The sequence below is a fragment of the Halictus rubicundus genome, chromosome 11 (genome assembly GCF_050948215.1).
Source record: "Halictus rubicundus isolate RS-2024b chromosome 11, iyHalRubi1_principal, whole genome shotgun sequence".
Taxonomy (NCBI): Eukaryota; Metazoa; Arthropoda; class Insecta; order Hymenoptera; family Halictidae; genus Halictus; species Halictus rubicundus.
Window position 1 is genome coordinate 1,965,894 of NC_135159.1, and position 14,636 is coordinate 1,980,529.

At 47.2% G+C, this 14,636-nt stretch overlaps 1 protein-coding gene and 1 long non-coding RNA gene across 2 annotated transcripts in view; both read left to right on the top strand.

The window, feature by feature from the left end:
• The window catches only part of LOC143358814 (uncharacterized), a 49,707-nt gene that overhangs the window by 21,673 nt on the left and 13,398 nt on the right, over positions 1-14,636 (top strand). The gene's annotated exons all lie outside the window — the stretch shown is intronic.
• On the top strand, positions 6,041-6,528 carry LOC143359083 (uncharacterized). Its single transcript, XR_013083060.1, has 3 exons — positions 6,041-6,090; positions 6,171-6,235; positions 6,506-6,528. It is a non-coding gene; the product is annotated as an uncharacterized LOC143359083 (long non-coding RNA).

Genomic DNA, 14,636 nt, shown 5'->3' on the forward strand with positions numbered 1-14,636 from the left:
GGATTGCGTGCGCGTATGGTGAGACATTGGCGATAATCATGACCTCCTTCACCCCCCATCACTCTACCTCGAGCCGATTTGTCTTTTTCTGCGGATCCCTTCAGGTTCTACCCGTCTTCTTCATCTACCATTCGATGTCTTTTTTTTTTTTTTTTAGAAACAAAATAACACAAGACGCTTTCGTGTGCATGTTTAGGAGAAGAAGAATGTGTGGGAGGTGTGCGTGCGTGCGTGCGCTCGTATGCGTGTGCGTGAGAGAGAGAGAGAGAGAGAGAGAGAGAGAGAGAGAGAGAGAGAGAGAGAGAGAGAGAGAGAGAGAGAGAGAGAGAGAGATGTGAAAACCTTCGATGTGGTATATAGGAATGTATCATGTAACATCGACACTTGGCGAACGTCAAGAGCTGGTAAAAGTGTGTGTTGACCCAAGGTGTACTCTCCTAATTGTCGCGCATATTTTAATTTCAATCTATTTATCTTTTGTTTTGCTATGGAATATACACTGAATCGGGCAATCGCGAATCGCGCATTCTAGAGAAATTCGACAAACACGATAGACCAATGTATACATACATATAGATTTCTTGTGCATATGTATGTATATATATGTATGTATGTACTTTGGTATTCGAAGAACAAACGAAAGAATAATCATGAGTTCGCCAAAGATCACACGTATATACGGAGTAATACGCTTCGGATGTCTAGTTACTTTTGAATAGACGATATAGTAATATAACATGTATCCTCACACTTCACCTGGCAATCTACAGCTAATTTACTTTTGTAAAATATTTTGTTTAATAATATATCACAGTCAAGAGTTATTTATTTAATTTATGGAAAGAGAACATTGATAAAATATTAATATATTCGATATCGACAAATATATATATATATATATACATATATATATATATATAAAAATAGATAAATTATTATACGTACTACATACCAATAAAAGTAACAGAGATTAAGAGGAAAAGAACAAACGAACGGAGCAAATATGTCCTTCTCATTTTTTTCATAGCTTTAACGAAATTGTGTCCGCGTTGTTTTCCTTCCCCCATTAGAAAATAGTGCCGATGCTGATATTAATGCAGATTGCATTGGACGTACACCGAGAGGACATTAGCCCCGATAAATTACTTCTCGTGATTAATTAAATAAAGTCTCCTAAAACTTAGTCAACTTATTGGTCTTAATAATAAAGAATTGTGGTTAAAAATCGATTTAATTAGTTTTATTTTGTTGCATGATATTGCAACGACATTATGCACATGAATTTTAACACCTGTTAACGAACATTACTATATATAGTTTAATTTTTACGAATCATTACAGCCGCGGTAACAAGAAACGTTTTATTCGTGCCACCTCCTTTACAATAACACTTCGAATCCCCTGGTAAGTATGAGGCGCATATGATTATAAAGTTGGGATTCGACAAGATAGACTTATCTACTCGACGCACGGAGAAAGAGAAGGATAGACAAAGAGCTCCTGAGTAATCCGCGTACTCCAAAGATAATTTATTAATAACTCGTTTACCATTAATGATTCGTTGGATTTTGTGTCTAAATTAATAGCTATTAATAATTACTCCGTCCCTTGCTCTAGAATAACCTCAAAAAGTTTGACAAGTCCTTCTTCGATAATTAATTTACTAACTTTTACACATTCTTTTTAATTTAAAAATTATTTCATATCCTCTCTGGTTTCACCATCAGTGATATCTTGGATATCGACCTAGAATCGGCTGTCAGTAAATTAGCTAGCAACTTGATCGTTTCGTAGCTATGTATATATGTACGTGTTTTGTCTCGATCTGTCTCGATCCGCTCAGTACAGCTCAGTACAGGTGGTACAGACAGTGATGAGATATCGGCCGCGTTTTCTCGTGCATGCGCGACGATTAGGATCGGTTAGGTAATTCTGGATAAAATAGGGTACCTTGATCAGTCTGTAAAATTTTAAAAAATGATTATGATTTGATTTTGGAAGCAGCGAACTCTACGCCTCTTTGTAGCTCATTCTCCAATATTAGCTGCCATTGTATATTAACACTATTCCTACCGCGACCGGTCAAATGACCGGTCTTTAGCACAACTTATATTTTTTAATATAGAATGAAGATAATAGCCAATTTGTCAGTATAAAAATATAGTTTCTTCTATTTAGGAGTATATAATGTACATTTTATTCGTTTTCACCGCATAATATTTCGTTTACTATACCCTGTTGGGCCTGATGTTCCCCTAAAAATATTATGAATAGGTGCTCTTCCAGGATTAGACCCTTCTTTTACTTCTTGCCAAACAGTTCCGTCTACAGCAGTTTCGATTACCTCTTCCTCATTCTCACTATCGGAACTGGCTAAAAATCTCCTTCTCTTTCGTCCTCTACGTACGTTCGAAACATTCTCTTCGTCCTCATCGGTGTTCGAGTCGGTCTCAAATAGATCATACTTTTCCGCATTGTCATTTTCAATATGAAAAATTTCCTGATCATCTTCGGAACACTCTTCATCAATATTATTTATTTTCTCTAATAATAAATTTACACACTTCGAACGTCTTGACATTTTGGGAATGAATATTCAAGGGATAAAATAAAAACTACAATATAAAAATGTAAATCAAGATGGATAAAAAAATGAAGAAAAGATAAAATGTGAAACTTACTACCAAGTATTGTTGGTTTGTTCACTTTTTTGAAAATGACACTTATAACACGTAATACAATATAAAATAAAAGTAGAATAATAATAGAATAAAAGTACAAAATAGTAAAAGACTGCCGAATATGCTCCTTGTAACTTTCACGTTTTGATGCTCTCTGTTCAGGTCACAAGACTTTACTGATTTGAATTTGTGAGAAGACGTCTAGGCATTCCCTTCGGCTATGATTTTATTTATTTTACAGTCATAGTAGATAAGACGGTGTAAGAAAATCCGAGGTTCTGGACCGTTTCGGATACCAATCAGGCAAATAAACACCGCGAGGCTGATAGACGAGCGAGAACTGTAAACACTTTGAAGTGCCGTAAAGCAGTCCCTGGAAGGCACTTTTCGGCTAAAATCATGCCACAACTGCCCCTAGTAGCACAAAATATTGTATACACATTCATATAATATTAAAAAGAGATTCAATCTGTTTTTAATATTCAAATATACATACAATATTTATTTGACATTAAGTAACAAATATTTTTTTTTTGAATATGCAATAAATAATTATTTCATGTTACGAGAAAAATATTTTTTTCTAAATAGAAAATGAATCTTTATTTCATATTAGAAATAGAATATTCAGGGTGTCCTGTTTAAGTGAGAACAGCAGGATATCTCGGATGGTTTTGTCAATATCAAAAAAGTGTTCATACAAATGTTGTTTGGTATGAAGGAAACAATCATATGGTGAAATTTTTTCGGGACTAGTGTGGAGGGGAGGGAGAATTTCAAAGTTGAAATAAGTTTTTTAAATGGAATGTTCTATTTTTTATACCATAGATCCATAGAGTATCGAATTCTGAGTATGAAAGTGTTGACCTTCATATGTCCTAAACCTAATAGTTAACGAGATATTATCGAAACAATTTTCTTTCTTTTTTGGATAATATTTCGTTAACTATTAGGTTAACTATTTAGGTTTAGAACTATCGTATAAAAAATACGACATTTCATTTAAAAAACTTATTTCGACTTTAAAATCTTCCCTCCCTATCATTCTAGTCCCGAAAAAATTTCACTATATTTTTTCCTTCATACCAAACAACTTTTGTATGAACCCTTTTTTGATAACGACAACGCCTTCCAAGAGATCCGTCCGTTGACCATCCGCGGATCATAAGATCAACAGTCGCGAATCGTCCGTTGGCGAGCTTTTAAATCCAAACTGAGATTTGGATGAGCTATTAAATCCAAAATAATAGGATTATTTAAATTTGATAATTTCGCTGATGAAATTGTATCTTATGAACTAAGTGAAATTTTGTACAAATCATTTGTAGTTAAATGCCATTCATATTTCGCAGCATATGAGCTGCTTCATCAATATAATTAATCTATATTCACTTACTTTATTTTAAATTAGATATTAGCTGATGTATTTATTAGTTTATATTTTTAGGGATTGTTTCATATCATTTCTAAAATGTCACCAACGAGGACATCGCGACACGACACTGTTTCAAGAAAGCGAATTATTTTCGAATCGTCCAACTCATTTGATTCGTCAAATGAGAGCCAACCAATTGAACAATCGCATATGGAAACCCCAAGTAAGTCGGAAAATAAACAAAAATGCTGAATTTTTATTATAAATATAAAAATAGTAATTAATTGATCATATACTAAAATAATAAACTTAAGGTAATAATAATACTTTGTGATATTCTACACAGATCTACATCGTGTAACAAAAAAGAACGAGGATCATTTGGCCGCATTAAGTCGACAATACCTAGACGTTAAGCAAATTTTTAATAAATTAGAGAGGATAGAGAGGTTACTAAACGTCACAGTAACGGCTGGAAGTAACCAGTTAGCTGGAAGTAGCGAGATAGATACTATAAGTTCGTAAATTAACTCTGAAGCGGTGAAGACTGGATGAGCAGTGGATTCGAAGGAAGGAAGGATAGAAGCAGAGAAGACGCCAGATAAGTATTGCCACGTGGTATTTTTACCAATACACGTAACAAATTATTATATATTTTGTATATTCTTTATTCAGTTTTCTTTTATCCCCATGGATCGTAGAGTTTTGAAGAAGTCGGTTTCGCGAAAACCGTATAATAAATTAAGCGCTAGGCAGAAACGAAATATTCGGCGCGAAATAACCTCAAATTTGAGGAAGTTTTCACGTGACAATAAATTACAAAGTCCCCCTAATCTTGATAATCTGCAGAACATTCCCAGCACGTCTTCTTTATCCGTGCCTGTCAGTAATAATAGTAATGAAAGTCTTCTTAATATTCCCACCACATCTTCATTCACGCATGATTCGTCTTCTACCTTTTCATGCGATGATGTGGTTTGGGAATCTGCTGGTACTGTTTCAGAAGTATCATTTCGTGATGGTTTAGCATCTTGCTTTGTGGACAATAATTTAACGCATACTCAGGGGAACAACATCTTATCTCTTCTACGTACCCATTCGTGTTTTTCTAGTTTGCCGAAAGATATAAGAACGCTCATTAGTATACCATGTACCAGTGTCGTCACCTCTGTGGTAGAACCAGGGGGCATAAGCTGAAATGCAAATAATTTAACCACTAAGTTGCTGGCCCCGAGCACTAGGCGGCGTTGGTGTTCCCCATCACGTGATGGGGGCACATGCGCAGAACGCTTGCTTTGCTCTGACTGACGCTAACGCTAACCGACGCTAACCTAGCGTCCAAGCGTCCTGTAGCATCCATACTGTAATTCACTGGAAAGCGATTGTTCAAAGCGAGTCGAAGTTGGTCCAAGTGAAAGAGTAGCTATGGTTGCTAAATTGTGCGTTGTACTTAATTGCCCCGGCAATTATAGCCGTTTATACAAATTTCCTTCGGACAGGAAATATGATAAAAGGATTTCTAAGTGGCTCTCTGCGACTGGGAACAAAAAATTATTGCATTTGCCCGAGAAACTACTTTTGCAGCGGGCAGTATGCAATTTACACTTTGAGGCCAAATATATTGGGGGGCGAGGCCTCTCTCTGTCTGCTGTACCAACTTTATGTTTACCAGGTATTTATATATTATTTATTTATAAATAAATATAGTTAAGAAATAATGGTATAAACATGTGCGATAATATATCTTGTCTTTATATTCGCAGATCCTATTGAAGTTCCGCTGGATCATTTTTCATGTATCGAAACAGGAGGTGATCATGATGAAAGCAGAGCCATTGATCAACCTTCAACGAGCGGAAGTATCAATATTACTGAAGGTTAGTAGGAACAATCTGTTCTTATTGTTTATTCCAATTTGTATTAAGCTTTATAGTAACAAAAAATTTTTATTAGATGTTCAGATGCATAGAAACATAAAGCGTTCCAGGGATGAGAATCAAGGAAGTGTATTATCAACAAAGAAACGGAGAAAAGGTAATTATATTATTTCAAAAACTAGTATTTTATAAACGAATATGAAAACTACAAAATATTATAGTATTTTCTTATTCAAGAACATTTCTTCTGCTGCATTTCAATGAGGCAATAACTGAAGGAAAAGAATCCCTTAAGAAACACAGTAAGAATTCTTGTGTACAGAGGTGTTGTGTGCGCAACTGCAGCATGATAGATGCTTGTATAATTTAAGCTTCATATTTCATACTTAATGCTTGAATTCCCAACTTTTCTTACTTTTATTCATTTCTATTAAGTTCTGTGTGCAATTATGGTAAAATTTTCGGAATTGTACTTTACTAAATGCATGCACAAACGGAGTGAATGCGGCGTTTGTCTTTGGTAACATAATTTAAATAGCACAAATACACAATAATTATATTATATTTTTCAGTGTCTATTTTGAAAGTATTCAATACAACAACTGTCAGCCAGCTATCCAAGGGAAACCATAAAAGTTACCAGGTAATGGTGGACATTCAGAGGAAGTTTAGACAATGCAAAATACAGAAGCTAAAATATAAGAAGAGGCTAGAAATTGCAGAAAATTTGATAACCCACAATTTCTGGAAAAGTGTGCCCGAGCATGTCAAAAATCTATTTTCATGCTATCACAGAAATGTAAATAGGAAACAATGTAAAAGAACTTTTACGTTGCGGGGAAAAAACAATAGCTTTAGCTATTTGGAAGAAGAGCCCGAAGAATTATAGATTTTTTCAAAATTTGCTATTATTGCCCTCGACGGTAACGTTGAAGAAATTAATTACCCAGCTGGACATTAGTCCAGGAATATGCAGTAGTGTTTTTGAAGCCATTGCAAAAAATATTACATCTTTCTCAGCTCAAGAAAAATATTGCGTACTCATTTTTGATGAGATGCAATTATCTGTAGGTGTGCATTACAATGCAATAACTGATAATGTAGAAGGTGTGTATATTGACAGGCAGGGCAATTTACAATTTGCAGACCATGCGACAGTATGGATGCTGAAAGGCGTATGTGGTCAAAAGCCTTGGAAGCAAACTGTCGCATATACATACAGTAATAGCAGCAGCACATATTTAGATGTCACAGACATGTTCAAACAAATTGTAATAGCAGCAAAAAATATTGGTCTTTATGTAATTAGTTCTGTTTGTGACCAAAATTCAAATAATGTGAAAGCCATAGATGCATTGGTAGAAAATTCACAAGAGCAAACAATTCATATTAATAATCAAGAAATATTTCCTTTATTCGATGTCCCTCATCTAATGAAATGCATACGTAACAATTTGCTAACAAAAGATTTACAATTCTCGCTCGATGGCGTTCATCAATTAACTGCAAAGTGGGAACACATTGACAGGACATATGAAATAGATAAAACTAATGGACCCAATCGTCTTTTGAATAAAATTACAGACCAGCATGTAAAGAAGGGACAAATTAAAAAAATGAAAGTAGCGTATTGTAGTCAAGTTTTCAGCTTAACATTTGCTAAAATAATTCATTTTTATTGTAATTACAAACACATTCAGGGAGATGACAGTACAGTATTACCACCAGATGCAACCCATACAGCAGATTTGTTACGGTTTTTTAATAATTTATTCGACAGTCTCAATAATTTTTACAGTGAAAACTCCAATAGCAGTACATATTCCACTAACATGAACATTTGGCACAAAGCAATTAAAATAATTTCATCCATGAAATTTATAAAAAATAAACCGATGGATAAAACGCATCCTGTTGTATTAAAAAACTGGATATTCACTCTAAAAAATATTATTAAATTAAATTATAAATTAAAGGATGTAGGAATTAATTTTGCTGGCAGAAATTTTAATCAGGACCCATTAGAAAACTTTTTTAGTGTAGTCCGTAGCCACGGAGTGAGAAATGTAAATCCTACGTGCACATCATTTGAACATTACTACAAAAGTATTTTTATTAATAATTTTGGTCGGAGGATATCGAATAAAGCGAATTGTGAAGATGATTGTTCACAATATTTTGTACATACAAAGCACATTATTGAAATGGCAAGAAGAAAACATGTGGAAGTTACACATGCTTTTACTAATTTAAACATATTTTTAAATAGTGTAGATGACAAACATGTAACAGACATATTAGCTGCTGTTGCAAAGAACTTGAAGTCTGACTGCGAAGACTGCAAACTATTGTTCCGAGTTTCGGAATTGAAAAAATTATTCGATAGTGCGTTCTTAATTGATATCTGTCATTCAATCATGATGAATATTTGTGAAACTAATATTAAAGAAAAAGCTATAAAATATTTACAAAAAAATGTAATTTTCAACACGACACATACCGAGCATGCCACTAGATTACAAACCAATATTTTCCAAAATATATTTAATTACATTTTTAATATGTACATGAAATATGTAAATAATATATTAACCGGAAAGTTGAAAAATATTCAACAAACGGAATCACCTTTGTTTGAGATAGCGCGTACATATTATAAGAAACATTGTAGAAGAAAATAAATGGATTCATAATAAATATTTATTTTTATATATTTCAAGCTGTATAAATTTCTACCCTTTCCACTTAAAAGATTAATTGTACGCGTGTACATGAAAGTACATATAGCTACAATAGAGTTGTGTGAGTCACGCGAGTATCTGTGTATGAGTGAGTAGTGTTTGTATCTACATATATATACTGTTATTAGTTCGGGCCCCGAGCACTAGAGAGCGCTAAAATACTGGTCACTTTTATAACACGGCAGCTTGCACCCCCTTTTTTTTTTTTTTTTTTTTTTTTTTTTTCGTGAGGAAATGTTTTATACATACCTCGACTCCCTGGGGGAAGCCGGGGTTATGTGGGATTCTCTCCGGGGGGCGGAGCCCCCGGAGACTACCCACTAAAACCTCACGCCCACCTAAGCTACACGGGAGGTGCCTGGATCACGCGAGTACTCAACAGGACACCCCCCAGCTATCATCATACCCCGGGGGAGGGGGTTAGCCTCCCCCACTGCCTGCGCTATAAGACCCCGGGCGGAGGGACCCGCCCGGTGTCCCCATCCCTGGAGCCTTCGGATTGGGCTTCCCGAGCCCCAGCTCGGTCCACCCACAGCTCCCGGAGTCTTCGTGCCCCGCTCGGGGCCGGTGTCCCGAAGGAACCAGCCCCGGCCGAGACAAGAAGACGCCGCCACCGGAAGGAAGGGCCGTCGGAGGCGTGATCCGGCACGCCCCGACCCTTCCTCACCCAATACCCCCCACGGATCCCCCTCCCCAATCGGGGAGGGACGGACCGACACCGCCCTACACCGGGGAACTAACCCGGGGGGCGTCGGCCTATCACGGGGGGAGCTATGCTCCCCCCCGGGGGCCCGGGTCAGCTCACACCCCGGGCCCCCAAGTACACCGCCCCCAGTTGTGGGGGCGTAACAGGGCGCGGGGAAACTCCCCGCGCCAACCCCGCCCCGCCCCCCACCACCGGGGGCACACGTTGACGCGGGGGAGACCCCCGCGCCCTCCCTACCCTCTCCGCCCCCCTCCTAGGGGGCACACGTCGGCGCGGGGGTCGTCCCCGCGCCCACACCCTCCTCGCGGAGCCCGGGTCCCGTTCCCGGGCCCGCTCGGCGGCCTCCTTCTGCTTCATTACTTCCTCGCAGAAGGAGGCCACCGCCTCCCACGACCCCACGCTGCCGACCATGTGGTCGACCACGGTCGACAGCGCGAGGTCCCACCCGCCCACTGCGGCTCTCAGGGCACGGCGCGGCCCGGCCCAAGCCGGGCATTCCTCCAGGGTATGCCGCGCCGTGTCTACATCTTCGCCGCAGTGGTGGCACTGCGCCGTCGGCTCCCGCCCCATTCTGTGCAGGTACTCTCCAAAACAGCCATGGCCGGAGAGCACCTGCGTGAGGCGGAAGGTCAACCTTCCCCGCCTCCTGCACCATACATAAAATATGGGCAGGAGGGCCCGGACAAGCGGACGTGCGGAGGGCGTTAACAGCGCCCTCCACTCCGAAAAGCTTTCCGTCCGGGCCTGGCTTTTCTGGCCCTCGAGCTCCAACTCCTCCCCGCGCGCGAGTTCAACCCCCGGCGGGCGGCGGAAGGAGCGGGCGATGTGGTATAACCTCGCCCGCTCCGCCGCCACCACAGTGAAGGGCGGAATCACGGCGAGGAGTCCCGCCGCCTCGGTGGAGATGGTGCGGTACCCCCGTATGACCCGCAAGGCCAGCCGCCGCCGCACTCTTTCCAAGAGTCTGCGGCTGGGCGTGCTGGCCCCGAGCGAACGGTGCCACACGGGGGCCCCATACAGGGCTATAGACCGCACCACCTCCACATAGAGGCGGCGTACTTTCAAATCCGGCCCCCCGACATTTGGCAGCAGCCGCGCCAATGCGGCCGCCGTCTTCTCTAGTCGGGGGGCGAGGAGCTCGAAGTGTCCATCGAATCGCCAGCGGCCGTCTATGATCAGGTCCAGGTACCTCATCCTGGGCCCGATCGCGACGGAGGTCTCAGCGACGCGAATCCGGAGATCTTGACCACGGGGTAGCCGCCACGGCCGAGGCGATCCATACATCCAGATCGCCTCGGTCTTTGCGGCGGCCACGGTCAGTCCCATCCCCCGGATTCGCCCGACCACGCAGTCCAGGGCGGCCTCACACAGGTGCCTGGTCCTCCTCCAGTCCCTCCCCTCGGCATAAACCAGGGTGTCATCCGCATAGCAGATGACACCCGTATCCGGGGGGAGGACAACCCGCAGCACCGCGTCGTACGCCAAGTTCCACAGGAGCGGTCCGAGGACCGACCCCTGCGGAACGCCGCGGTGCGTCTCCCTCGTGTGCACAACGCTATACCGGCCGGTAAACACCACCTCTCTGCCGCGGAGATAGTCGCCGACCACCTCCCGGAGATAGGGGGGCACCTGGAAATATTCCATCGCCCCCACTATCTCCCTCCAGGGCAGGGCGTTGAAGGCGTTAGATATATCCAACGACACGGCTATCAACACCCTGCCCCGAGCGACAGCCCGTTCCCGGAGGAGGCGCAGACGCTCCAGGGCGTCAATTGTGGAGCGCCCCCTCCGGAATCCATACTGGCCGTCGCTCAGGTCGGGACCACCCCGCGACAGATGCTCGACGAGGCGGGCGGCAATTATTCTTTCGAACAGCTTGCCCGCCTCGTCGAGTAAACACACCGGCCGGTAGGCAGCGGGAGACTCTGCGGGTTTCCCCTCCTTTTGGAGGAGAACCAGGCACGCTTTCTTCCACTCTTTGGGAAAGACTCCCCGGCGCAGGCTCGCGTCCATGACGCTCCTGAACGCCGGGGCGAGGACCTCCAGAGCTAAGGCCATTACACCACCGGGAACCCCATCGGGGCCAGGGGCCTTCTTGCCCCCGGCCCGGAGCTCCCGGACGGCCCGGTACAGCTCCCACTCAGTGACCCGGAATTCGTCCGACCATTCAATGGCCGGACCCGGGGCGCGTTCCCTCCCCCCCTCACTCAGGGGGAAGAGGGTATCCACTACGCGCCCCAGAAGTTCCGGGTCTAACCGCTCCGCGACCGGGGACGCCCAGGGGCGGAGCTTCCCAAGCACCGCCTTATACGGGCGTCCCCACGGATCCTCACGGAGGGTGAGCAGGAGCTCATCCCAGGCCTTGGCCTTAGCAGCGGCAATCGCACGCTTGAGGGCCACGGCCGCCGATCTGCACTCCCTGTACAGCTCGGCGACCCTCGGCTCCGCGTCGCCGCCCAGAAAATGGCGGCGACGGGCGCGGGCATACCGGCGGCGGGCTCGGCCGGCCGAACTGCGGAGTTCGGCCAGCTCCCCCGACCACCAGTAAACTGACTTTCTCGGGGGCTGAGCTCGGACCCGGGGCATCGCCACGTCACAGATCATCTGCAACGTGCCCCGGATCCAAGCCGCCCCCTCGTCTGCCTCGCGCTCCCTGGCCGAAGGCCAGGCGGAGCCGATAATCACGGCCCTCAGGAGGTCCCCGTCCAGTCGTTTCAGCGCCCATCTGGGCGCTGACGGGGTGCCACGTCGGAGGGGCGTGTCCAATGGCGAGTCCGAGACCACAGCCACGTCCATCAGGACGTAGCTGTGGTCCGACAGGGTCTCTCCACTCCAGACCCGCCAGTTGGACACACGGCGCGAGGCGGCGGCTGTCGCGAATGACACGTCCACTATGGACCAGCCATTCCACCTCACGCACGTAGGCACGGAGCCCCGGTTTAACAACCGGAGCTCCATCCCCTCCGCCCAGTCTTCCAGGACTCCGCCTCGGGCGCTGGTCCCGGGGTTACCCCAGGTGGAGGACCTCGCATTGAGGTCCCCCAGGACCAACACTGGACCGGCTATATAAGGGGCTATCATTAGCCCCAGCCGGTCCAGGAACATCCCTAATTCGGCGGAGTCATAACTGGGTGAGCTGTAGCACCCCACGACCAGAAATCTTCCCCACTTTACCATAACCATCCCCCTGCCCCGTTCGACCACGGAACAGGGGGGCACAGTCGCCGAGTGGCGACGCCACCATATCGCCACGGAGCCGTCAACGTCACCGGACCAGTGTGGGTGGTCCGGGATCCTGTAGGGCTCCGTGGCGACGGCCAGGCCAACCCCCCACTCCTCCAGGCACTGGACCATCAGGTCCTGCGCCCGGTGGCAGTGGTTGAGGTTGGCCTGGAGTACCGGTAGAGGAGACCTGCGCGGAATGTGGGCCATTAGTTGGCCTCTGTGCTGGTCCCCTCCTCTGCGGTCCCGCTAGGGCCCGCCTCCACCTCCATCGTCTCCCCCTCCTTTGGGTTTGGGGGAGCGGCCGACTTCCCCCCCGGGGTAATCGGCGCCGCGCTTTTGGGGGACGCCACACCGTCCCCCTTTGCGCCCTTCTTCTTTTTGGGCGGCGGGGAGCACGCCTTGCTCCCCGCCTTGTGGCCCGCCGGCCTGCCTACCGCAGCGCACACCACGCAGTGTGGTGGCGCCCTGCATTCCACCGCCCGGTGGTTGGCGTCCCCGCAGCGGTAACAGTGACCGCTGCGGTCGACCTCCGCAGTGCATCGCTGCCGTACATGGCCTAGGGCCAGGCAGCGAAAACACTGCAACGGACGCGGAGCCAAAACTACCACCTGGGCGGTGGACCACCCCACTCGCACCCCGCCGGCCTTTTCTATGGCCAGCGCGGCCACGGCCGGGCACTGTACCCAAACAGTGCCGAGTCCGTTGGGCGGAGCTTTGAGCTCGCCCACCCTGACGGACTCGGCGGCACAGCCCCCGGCCTCCGCCACCGCCGCCGTCACCTCCTGGGGGGTGACCGACACCTCCAGGCCCGTGAGGCGAAACTCCGCCTTTTTGACGGGCCTGGAGACCCTCACCTCCATCCCTCCCAGGACGGTGGCCATCCTGGCCGCCAAGGCGTCGGCCTTCGGGCCCCCGTCGGCACCAGGGACCTCAATAATGAGGCCCCCGGTGACCGCCCGCTTCCAATTGAGGGCCCCGATGCCTAGGGCATCTAAGTCGATGCCCTGGCGGGCCCTCCTCACGGCCTCCTCATACGAGGCCTTGCTCCCCTCGGGGACGGTCAAGGTGACCGCCGCCGCGCGGGGAGGGGCCTTCACCCTGGAAACTGGTTTTCCCCCCTTCGGGGCGGGGGCAACGGCCTTCCTGGCTTTGGAGGTGCCGGCTGCGGATGCCGCAGCCTGGGACGCAGCCTTGGCCTTGCCCTTGCCCTTCTTCCTAACGACTTCTGACCAGGTATCCCCTTTATCGGGGACACCCGGTGCTGGCGGAGAAGGGGCGGGGGCCGGGGTGGCGACGGGGGCGCTCCCCCCCGCAGAATTTCCGCCTTTCTTCTTCTTCTTCTTCTTCTTCTTCTTTCCCGCCCCTCCCGACGCCGGGGTAGGAGCGGGTGCAGGCGTCGGCGGCGCCGGCGCCGGTGCGGGCCGCGGCGGCGTCGGAGGCGCCGGCGGCAGTGGCCGAGAGGCCCCGCACGCGCCAACCACGCGACGCAAATCCCTCCGCAGTTCCTCGCGGAGGGATCTCAGACCCTCCTCCATGAGGGCCCGCATCTGCGCCATAACGTCCGATGCGGGCGCCATGGTGGCCACGCCGGCGCCGGGAGCCGGCAGGAGAGGAGCGTCCCGCAACCGCTTTACGGCCATCAGTTCTCCCCTGATGGCCTCCAGCGAGTCGCGGGTCCCCCGGAGCTCCCTCTCCAACGCCGCGCATCTCTCCCGGAGAGCGCTCTCCCCGGGGCTCGCTACGGGCGTAACGCAGGAGCAAGCCGCAGGGTGTCCACCCTGGACACCCCTACGGTCCATCTCCCGCGCGCATGCCTTGATATCGCCGGAGGCTTCCCGGAAGGCCTTAAGGTACGTGCCCTTAAGATTGCCGGACCTCTCGGCCAGCTCGCGGACCTCGTCGGACCGCTCTACCATTAGAGCGGTCAGCTCCCCGGGGAGCAGGCTCCGTATATCCGGCCGCGCTGGATCCTCCAGACGCTCACGCTCGCGATCCCGCTTGCGCTTTTTCCCAGCGCCACTGGAGGAGGCT